The following is an 11098-nucleotide window of genomic DNA, read 5'->3' on the forward strand; positions in this document are numbered from 1 at the left end:
CGGAGCTGCTTAAGCTGTATTACCAGAGGCTCTTTCCAAATGCAAGGTACTATCGCTGGCTCAGATATGGCGGAGTGATAAAGAATTACTGAGTTACTTTTGAGACCATGGATTTTCATTCTCATTGAAGAGGATATTTACGTTCGCTATCACTCCTTCATCAACCAGAGAGATGGAAAGGACGATGTAGACAAGTGTTCTAAGTGCTGGGCTCTCATGACGTTGGCGATATGCACCATAGACAGAGCGCTGAAAGATTTAAGCATCGTTTCTGGATGTATTCTGGAAGGAGAGGTTTTCATTGCTGGGTCTGGGATTAAACAGAAAATTGTCCTCTGAAATACTTTTTGGGATAGTTGAGTTATTGCAGCTGAAGGTGGTCAGGGCTTCCCTGGTGAGTCAGCAGTAAAGAATAGGCTTGCAATGCAGGAGAGCGGGGTTCGATCCCTGGCTTGGGAAGATCCCCTAGAGGAAGGCATGGCAACCCACTGCAGTATTCTTGCCTGGAGATTCTCATGGACAGAGGACCCTCATGGGCTGCAATCCATGAGGTGGCAAAGAGTTAGACAGGACTGAAGCAGCTTAGCATAAGCACAAAGGTTACAAAGTTCACTTAACTAAAGAAAGCACTGTTTTGTCAGAAAATCTATGCTATACTAAGTTACTTCAGTTGTGTCAGACTCTGTGCGATCCCATAGACGGCAGCCCACCAGGCTCCCCGCCCCTGCCCCCGTCGCTGGGATTCTCCAGGCAAGAACGCTGGAGTAGGTTGCCATTTCCTTCTCCAATGCATGAAAGTGAAAAGTGAAAGTGAAGTCGCTCAATCATGTCCGACTCTTCGGGACCCCATGGACTGCAGCCTACCAGGCTCCTCCGCCCATGGGATTTTCCAGGCAAGAGTACTGGAATGAGGTGCCAATAAACATAACTTTTAAAAATACATTGACTTGATATGGCTTGGTTGATCAAATATTCTTGAAAACAAGAAAGCTGGAATAAGATTTTAGCCTTTGTTTCTGAAACAATTCATGATGAACTTCAACAGAGCTTCCAAAATCACAGTTCACTTGAGGATTGGGAGCATTTGAAGAAGGTAGCCGTAGATGTCAGAATAACATTGAAAATGACAAATGTGGACTCTGGCTGGAGTGAGAGAGGCTCCAGTACTGTTTGCCACAGTGGGATATCAATGTTAGCAAAGGAATCAATCATTGACTAAAGAGCCCTTTTAAGTGTTCATCCTAATACATATTGCAGTATGCTTATTGATTTACAGAAAGTAGATCAATTTACAGTTTCCACCATAAGCTCCATCTGCCATGAACTGGATATTTCCATTAGTGAAGAGGAAAAAGAGAAGTAAGCTGAATCTGATATCAAGCATAGAATCAGAGATTATAAGACAACCAGTCTAGCTCCTTATGCAAAAGTTTCTGAACAGTTTCTTGAAAGTTTAGATAAATCCTCCAAAGAGTTATCTTTCAGAAGAGTGATTTACAAACAGACTTCTGAAGATAACAACTCCCTTCAAACCAGTGTGGCTATCTTCTACCTTCAACCAAGAATCATATACTTCAAGAACCATTTCATAAATAGGACAGAACTATGTATGCATTTTTAATGCTCAAAGCAATTCTTTTTTCTTAAATGATTATGTTGAAAATATTCCTGAGACTACCGAAGGAGAGTATCAGTTTTCCTGGAAGGAGCCATAATAGAAAAGTTAAGTGGATTGCAGATAAACTTGTAAAATTTAGTATTATACAAAGATAATTCTAAGATTTCTTATTTGAATATACAGTCCTGCCAGTTGCCATTTACAAAGGTAAATAAGCAGTAATATGTTTAAGACTTTAATCTCAGCTCATTGAATACAGCTTCCATATTTCTGGAGTGAATGTTCTAGGTCAATGAGGGCTTTGTCCGTAAGTCTTAGACACTCATTTATATGTGGAAGGTGCATTCAGTCACTCCCTAGTTTTGCTTACTAATATTTTTATTGGTTAGACTACACCTCACTGTCCATATTTTAAATATTATTTTGAACTGAACATCTAAACCTACCAAAATTTCAATTCACAGATATAAATTACTAGATTACAACATTAGGGGCTAGTCGAGTTATTTTTTTTTACAACTATCACAGTTGTAGCTCCTAACTTCTTCCCTCAGAGAACAATTAGATTAGCCTACTATAAAGAAGCAGCTTAGAAAAAATAACCAACTTCATTTCATCAATATAAAACCTGTTGTGTTTGTCAAAACACTTGGACTTTCCATTTATTTAGATACTTAAATTGAATTTTAAAGATTTGGTTTCTCCCATGTTATTTTGTGTGATTGATTTTGAAGTGTCAGATTTATTTTCCTCAGTTTACAACCAGTCTGGACAGAACAGTTGTTCTGGTTTCCATTTTATCTTCTGAGAAACTGAGAAGTGGCCTATTGGGCTAGTGCTTCATAAAAATTGTATTTCCTTTAAGGTTGTTTTTTTCTATAGGCACACAGTCTTTTTTAAATTTTTAATCTTGTAGTTTATGTAGAACAAAGTCTGTCACGCAGTCAACAGTCAATACATCGAAATGCCTTGCATTTCTTTCTCCTTCCTAATTTTTTACAGAAACATTGAGGACTGTGTGCAAAAAAGCAAACGCTCTGGATTGTGGTCTGTATATGAGGATCAAAAAAATGGCTCAGTAAGAAACGGCCTAAATCAGAGTTTATTTTGGACAAAACCCAAATCAGTGTGCAATAGAAGCATTAAGTGAGGTTTTGGCCCCATCTAGTGTCCAGTACATGGAATCACTTCTTAGAGATAAACTAACATCTCACAACTCAAAGATGAGGCAGCTAGCATGAGGTTGGGCACTGACTCAAAGCAGGTACAGTCAAAGAGACGTTGTTTTGTGCTTCTCTGTTACTATCCTGAAAAACAACCATGCTAAAGAAGCTACTATTAGATCTAAGGAATTCATCAAATACTTACAGGGCCAATCAATAGATGTACTCTTTCATACATGTATACCTGTGGTGGATTCATTTTGATATTTGGCGAAACTAATACAATTTTGTAAAGTTTAAAAATAAAAAATAAAATAAAATAAAAAATAGGAAGTAGAAACCCTGATTTGGTAGAAATAGGAATGGATGGTGATGGCAGGCAGAATGGCAGTAACACCTGGGAATAAGAAAGTTTACACATATCTAAGGATAAATTTACATATGCTGAATGAGGTCACATTGTGCTGTTTTTTTCCCCTTTCTTTTAGTACAAGTGGAAGGTTTCAATATACCCATTTTGAAATTGGACTGAGATAGTACACAAAAAACAGGTAAAACTATACAGTTGCTATGATGCAACTGGTATATCTGATTAAGTAACTATGGCTACATATGGAAAGGGGCTTAAAATCACCAAATGGAGAATAATCTGTACTATATATCAATAGAAATTTTTAAAAATCAGGCATTTAGCCAAAATGAATATCCAAAAAGTGAAATATTTATATATCACATTCCCATAATATAAACTAGAAAGAATTTTAAGTTTATCATAATTATTTGGGTGTTAAGCATACCCAACTCTTGAACCTATGGAAACAGAAAAATAAAATTAAAAACTAAAAATCAGTGAAAAGGAGAATACTTTATAACTGAACATAGGGGTTACAGAAAAAAGCAGGATTGAGGAAAAATTGAACCCTCACAATATCCTCACAATTGTTATTAATAAAGAAAGATGAAAAATAGAGGAGTTGGTATGTATCTTAAAGTATTAGAAAAAGAATGACAATCCCAAATAGAGAAGAGAACTAGTAAAGGTGAAAAGGACTGATTTGCTTTATTAAGAAACAATAATATAAAACAAAAACATGCCTATTTGTGTCTGGTTGGAGGAGCCAAATACAGTATTATTTCAAAGTTATCCCAGCAAAGTTTTCAGTCTTGACTGCCTCGCAAACCCAAATCAGAGGTATTTTCACATTTTTAACCATTACCTTTTTCAAAATGTATTGATGCTCTAATTTTGAATTGCCAAAGTGTTTCTTACTACCCAAGTTGGGCCCATATTGATGTTTCACATGTGCTGTGCTGTGCTTAGTCGCTCAGTCGTGTCCGATTCCTTGAGACCCCATGGACTGTAGTCCGCCAGACTCCTCTGTCCATGGGGATTCTTTAGGCAAGAATATTGGAGTGGGTTGCCATGCCCTCCTCCAGGGAATCTTCCCAACCCAGGGATTGAATCCAGGTCTCCCACATTGCAGGTGGATCCTTTACCATCTGAGCCACCAGGGAAGCCTATATTCCTGCACAAAGGTTAGGAGTGATTGCCATTTTTTTGCTTAGGGTTAAAAGTGTACATCTTTGGCTTTGTGAGCTGGTTGGTGTTCAGTCTCACAGTCTCATATCTGTCTCAACCACTCAACCCTGCCACTGTTATTCCAAAGCAGCCATAATCAATATAGAAATGAATAAATAAGACAATGTTCCAATATAAATTTGCTTATAAGAAAAAGAAGAGGGGTATGGGCTGAATTTGGTCTATGGGCTGTGTTTGCTGATCCTGGGTTATAGTTAAACTCTGATTTCAATAAGTGCATAGCCACCATTAATATGCATGTGAATATATAAGCAAGTTCAGTTCAAAAAGAAATTCATTTGGGGATATAATAGTGATAATATAATCACAATTACTGTAATAGTTATCATTCTGGAAGGACCTTTCCATAGGTCAGGCACTTTACGTAGTGTTTTAACGTAATTCCTCAATATCCACATCAACCCTGTGAGTAGGTACTGTTATCATTGCCCTATGGCAGATGAAAAAACAAGAGTTTAGACACTTAACATTTATTCAGTGTTCTAATTGAAAGGTAGCAGTTTGGGATTTAAGGTAATCTCTGCTGAGTCCAAGTTGTAAATTGTTGCTATTGTTCAGCTGCTAAGTTGTGTCCGACTCTTTGTGACTCTATGAACTGCAGCACGCCAGGCTTTCTGTCCTCCACTATTTCCCTGAGTTTGCTCAGATTCATATACACTGAGTCAGTGATGCCATCCAACCATCTCATCCTTTGTCACCCTCTTCTCCTCTTGCCCAGCAACAGGGTCTTTACCAATGAGTCAGCTCTTAGCGTCAAGTTGCCAAAGTATTGGAGCTTCAGCTTCAACACCAGTCCTTCCAATGAATATTCAAAGTGGATTTCCTTTAGGATTGACTGGTTTGATCTCCTTTCTTTCCAAGGGAATTTCAAGAGTCTTCCCTCAAACCGCAGTACAAAAACATCAATTCTTCAGCGCACAGCCAAAACTCCATAATAGCTTAATAGAAATACTTGGAATTCAGGTTGTCATATACCTGGCAAGTTAGGGTGCAGGGAACCTATTCTGGGTGCAAGGAACTATCTCTCAATGTTCATTTTTCTACAAAGGAATTTCACTCCACTTCCTAGGAAGGAGCACTTTGTTTCATCCTTCTTTCCACCTTATTTCAGCTTGGAGTTCTCCCTATGATAGAAGAAATGATCATTCCGATTAAAGCCTGTACTTTCCTGAATCACATAATTATGGGGTTAAGACTGAACCATTATGATTTAAGCAGCATGAACCCAATTCTTTCACTTTTTGGAGAGAGCTATGTGCAGGCAAAGCTAATGCTTGCACTTGTAAATTCCATGAAGTAAGCTGAAGAAGCAGGGCTTCTTTCAGGTCCAGATTATCCAGCTGTGATGAGACAGATCAGAGACTTGAAGATCTCAAATTCTAAGATCAAAATGAAGATAGAAAGACTCTGCTATACTCTTCAATCCAGCTTTACTGGAAAAATTCTGAGCCTATTTTAATATTTACTGGCTCCTTGTCTGACAAATTGGTTAAGTTCTGAAAGATGGAAAGAGTGATTAATTAGGCTCCCTCAAACTCTTGACAATAGAAACCATAGAAATTACAGTACATGTCTGAGGTTGCTTAAGAACAAGTCCAGACTGTTTCTGGAGTGTTATCTACCCAAAGTATACCCAAAGGCACAGTAACTCTAAAGGCTGCTGAATCTCTCTCCATTTGACAACTCTTTGAGTTTCTTAAATGATTGCCTATAATGAAGCTAAGTAGAAAATGAACAAATTGCAGTCTGATCATGAAACAGGCTATAACTGAACTTAATGAAACAGTGTGAAATTGCAAAAGACTGTAGAATGAATTACAAGGGTCAGTGGTCACCACCACTTAAATGAACTGTTTGACATGATGAAGTTCAACTGCAAAGAGATGATTGATATAAGGACATGTAAGTAAAAGGAAGGGTAACCACCAATTTTCTGTTTTCATGGAGTTTTAATGTTCATCCTTAATGTAAGAAGAATTTAATTCAGACCAAAAAGTAGTCTTTAATTTAAAAAATGGTGGCAAGGCCAATAAGTTACTGAGATGAGGGGAAAAGCTCATTTGTCTATGACATTTTAAATGTCATATGTTTTATTTTTTTAGAGTCTAGATTCTAGAAGTATTATCTAAGCCTATGACTTGAGAGACTCACCAGGACTATGTTTTCATGCAATCAGACAGACATAACAGATTCTGTTGGCATCATCTAGTGAGATTGCAGCCTGTCAGTTTACACTTCACAGCTACTGGGAAAGCAAAACTCTGTTTGGGTTGTGAAAATTCTCCCTGAGTAAGAAGTGCAATAGAGGGGAGAGGGATGTCTGGCAGGTAGAAGGTATTTTTTTCTTAAATTACTTTGAGGACTAAAACTTGTTAATCACACATCATTTAAGAGGCACAGTCACAAGCTAATTTGGAATTATTCCTGGTTTATCTACACAGCATCAGTAATAATACAGGTTTTCTTCCCAGTCTGTCATATTTAAGTATAAGATTATACCATAACTTGGTATAATATAAAAGAGGAGGAAGACAGAGTTCTATCTACTATAGTAACATTGGGTATAATCTTATGAATATGAATTCTTATGAATTTGAATTCTATGAATTCTCTCTACTGTTATTTAAATATAAATTTAGTCAGCCTTGGAAAGCTTCTGACCAATAAGTACATAGCATAGATATACAATAAATGGAAAAAGATAAACATGTATTAGTTGGATACAATAGAGAAATTGAGTTTCAGGTTATGAGTAAATTAATGAAAGACCAAACTATAGTGTACAGTCAATGTGTATAGAAGTGTACAGAATATTTGTACTGTACAAATTGTACCAATATTTGTGTATTATATTCAAATATACTATTTTAAATATAAATTGTGGTTTAGGATATGGATAAATGGAGTAATTAACCCAGAGTAAAATATAAACATTGCTTCTAACTTGTTAGAAAACTTTTTTTGAACAATATAATTCTGGAATGCTTTTTATATAGTCAAGTTAATATATCAAAATGGTATATATATGCTTGGATTTATGTGATTAACTTTCAGGAGCTATTGGTTTTTTTCCCTCTGATAATCTTAAACAATGGAATAAAAATTGGTACTTTATAGATTAAGCACATATATAAATCAATGTCTACATATTTTTACATATACATGGCCTCTCTCCCTTCTCCTTCTATCAATCTTTTACTCCTCCAGAGGTAACCTAGTTTTGAAAAACTAAGATACTTTATTGAAGCCACTTAGAGCATCCCTGAAAACAAAACAAAACTGAATGACTTGAACTTTACAATGCTGCAAGAATTACTTTGTCTCTGTCCTCAGCGATAGCAAAATAATTGACTCTTTGAGGTGAATCAATATCAGTGCTTCACTCCTTTGCCAACCTTAAAAAAAAATTATGGACATACTATAGGGATACTACGTTCCTATCACTGCTGTAGCAAATTGTCACAAACATAGTGGCTTAGGGTGACTGTTACATTATGTGGGGTCAGAAATCTTAAAATCCAAGTGTCATAGGAGCTGCACGTTTTCTGGAGGCTCTAGAGAGGAATCTGTTTCCTTGCCTTTTCCGGCTTCTAGAAGCCTCCTGCACTTTTTGGTTCATGGTCCCTCTTCTATCTTCCAAAACTATCGCTGACTCTGACATCCCTGCCTCTCCCTTATAAGAATCCCTATGAGTATACTGCACCCATTCAGATAATCCAGGATGCTCTCCTTTATCACAAGATCCTTAACTTAACCACATTTGCAAAGTCTCTTATGTCAGGTAAGTAACATTGACATTCTGAGCATTGGGATGTGCACATCTTTGGCAAAAGAGGAAGAAGACAGAGTTCTGTATACTATAGTAACATTTAGAACCCTGAGGCTAAATCTAATGTGGTTTTGGAAGAGAAAAATGGTAATAGAGATGGTAAAAGGAAAAGGCCTTTAGGAAACAGTTTGCATTCCTTCATTATCACTAAAACTACAATGAAAGAGGTTAATATAATCCCTATGAGATATTAAATGGGAAATAAATTCTGTTGAGGCATAAGCTGGTCTGTTTTTGGAGAGATTTTTTTTATTCTGGACCATAATGTATTTTAAAAATTATAGATATGAATTGTTTTCCCTTTCTCATTATCTACCTTATCTGTCCTTCTACAGATATGTGGTGGAAGGAGAAAAAGGAAAAGTACTTCACACTCAAGAAATTTTGTTAAAAGCATCCATCTTAACACTTGATATATGTAATTTTTTTTTTTTTTTTTACTTTTTTTTTAAAAAAAAATAAAAGAAGAATCTTCGTCCGGGGCCCCGGCGCTCGCCACGGCCAGCAGCTGCGCCAGGGCCAGGAGCAGGACGAGCATCCAGGCTTTCCGGGGCCTCATCGCGGTGGTGCTGAGCGTGGCCTCCTTGCACTAGCGGCCACTGGGCGCTCCCGAACTTCGGGCTCCGGTCTCGCGGAGCCAAGCGAGAGAGAAAAACCGCCCCGCCCCCGCCGAAGACCTCCCTGGCAATTAACTGAAGGGCGGGGAAAGACACGGGCCGGCCAATCCCAGTCCGATCTGGGGCGCGGGCCCCGAGCGCCGCGGTGCGCGTCCAAGCTCGGCGGCACCACCCTCCGCGTGGAACCTCCTCCCCGGCCTCCTCCCATATATGTAATTTATTATAGGTGTCTAGTTAGTGGAGTTTTTCAAGACTGTCCCCTGCAATTTGCCCTACAGATTATTCTTCTTAACATATGCTGCTTATCTATACTTTTGTTACTTCCACACCTTAAAACATACCACTTGATGGACTAGTATATTAGATAATCAGTTCTTTCATTCATTAGTTCCATCTACTGATATTTTATTGGCCATATCCTAGAGCCTATGCTAGATACTGGGTGGGCGTGTGTGTGTGTGACAAGCACAAACAGTATAAAATATGTGGGTTTTTTACAGTCCTTTCCAGACTCATCACCACTGAGAATTATTTTGTTACCTTTGGGAGATGGCAGCATACTGCTTGGTGATAGACAGGACTCAAAAATGTCTAAGTTTAGACAGGGCTCAACCATTTATCATTCCTCTTGTCTTGACAGATTACGAACTCCTTCGTGCCTCATATCTTTCCTAAATAAAATGAGAATTGCTTCAGACCTTACATAATGGTGTTTCTGAACTTTAAGTGAGGCAATCCATGTACAGTACTGAAATCAGCACCTGACACATTAAGAAGCCCTCAACAGATGTTAACTGTTATTATTTCCCAGTCCTCACTTATTTTCTTTAAGAATTATCTACTAACCAAAGATCCCCATACTTATCCTAATAGTGAGTAAAAGAGAAAGCTGGAGAAGAAGAGGACAGTAGGATTTGTTTTAGTTAAATCACAGGATTCCTCTTGGGAATGAAGAGAGGAAAGAGAAAAGAAACAAATAACAAAGAGGTATAAGAAATATGGAAAGTGAAAAAAAAATGATTTTTAAGAACATGCCTTAGTAAGATACTGACCTTAAGAAATTTTTTTTGAGATTTTTTTAAAATTTTTTTATTATTATTATTATTTTTTACTTTACAATATTGTATTGGTTTTGCCATATATCAACATGCATCTGCCACGGGTGTACACGTGTTCCCCATCCTGAACCCCCCTCCTACCTCCCTCCCCATACTATCCCTCTGGGTCATCCCAGTGCACCAGCCCCAAGCTTCCTGTATCCTGCATCAAACCTGGACTGGCGATTCGTTTCTTACATGATATTATACATGTTTTAATGCCATTCTCCCAAATCATTCCCCCACCCACAGAGTCCAAAAGACTGTTCTATACATCTGTGTCTCTTTTTCTGTCTCGCATACAGGGTTGTCGTTACCATCTTTCTAAATTCCATATATATGCGTTAGTATACTGTATTGGTGTTTTTCTTTCTGGCTTACTTCACTCTGTATAATGGGCTCCAGTTTCATCCACCTCATTAGAACTGATTCAAATGTATTGTTTTTAATGGCTGAGTAATACTCCATTGTGTATATGTACCACAGCTTTCTTATCCATTCGTCTGCTGATGGACATCTAGGTTGCTTCCATGTCCTGGCTATTATAAACAGTGCTGCGATGAACACTGGGGTACATGTGTCTCTTTCAATTCTGGTTTCCTCAGTGTGTATGCCCAGCAGTGGGATTGCTGGATCATAAGGCAGTTCTATTTCCAGTTTTTTAAGGAATCTCCACACTGTTCTCCATAGTGGCTGTACTAGTTTGCATTCCCACCAACAGTGTAAGAGGGTTCCCTTTTCTCCACATCCTCTCCAGCATTTATTGCTTGTAGACTTTTGGATCACAGCCATTCTGACCGGCACGAGATGGTACCACATTGTGGTTTTGATTTGCATTTCTCTGATAATGAGTGATGTTGAGCATCTATTCATGTGTTTGTTAGCCCTCTGTATGTCTTCTTTGGAGAAATGTCTGTTTAGTTCTTTGGCCCATTTTTTGATTGGGTCATTTATTTTTCTGGAATTGAGGTGTAGGAGTTGCTTGTATATTTTTGAGATTAGTTGTTTGTCAGTTGCTTCATTTGCTATTATTTTCTCCCATTCTGAAGGCTGTCTTTTCACCTTGCTTATAGTTTCTTTTGTTGTGCAGAAGCTTTTAATTTTAATTAGGTCCCATTTGTTTATTTTTGCTTTTATTTCCAATATTCTGGGAGGTGGGTCATAGAGGATCCTG

The 11098-nt window shown here is 37.8% G+C and overlaps 1 pseudogene; it reads left to right on the forward strand.

The window, feature by feature from the left end:
• The first annotated feature begins 951 nt into the window (after positions 1-951).
• Positions 952-1512, forward strand: LOC105002418 (annotated as a pseudogene).
• The last annotated feature ends 9586 nt before the right edge of the window (positions 1513-11098 follow it).

This window comes from Bison bison, unplaced genomic scaffold (assembly GCF_000754665.1).
Source record: "Bison bison bison isolate TAMUID 2011002044 unplaced genomic scaffold, Bison_UMD1.0 scf7180017864452, whole genome shotgun sequence".
NCBI classification, from domain to species: Eukaryota; Metazoa; Chordata; class Mammalia; order Artiodactyla; family Bovidae; genus Bison; species Bison bison.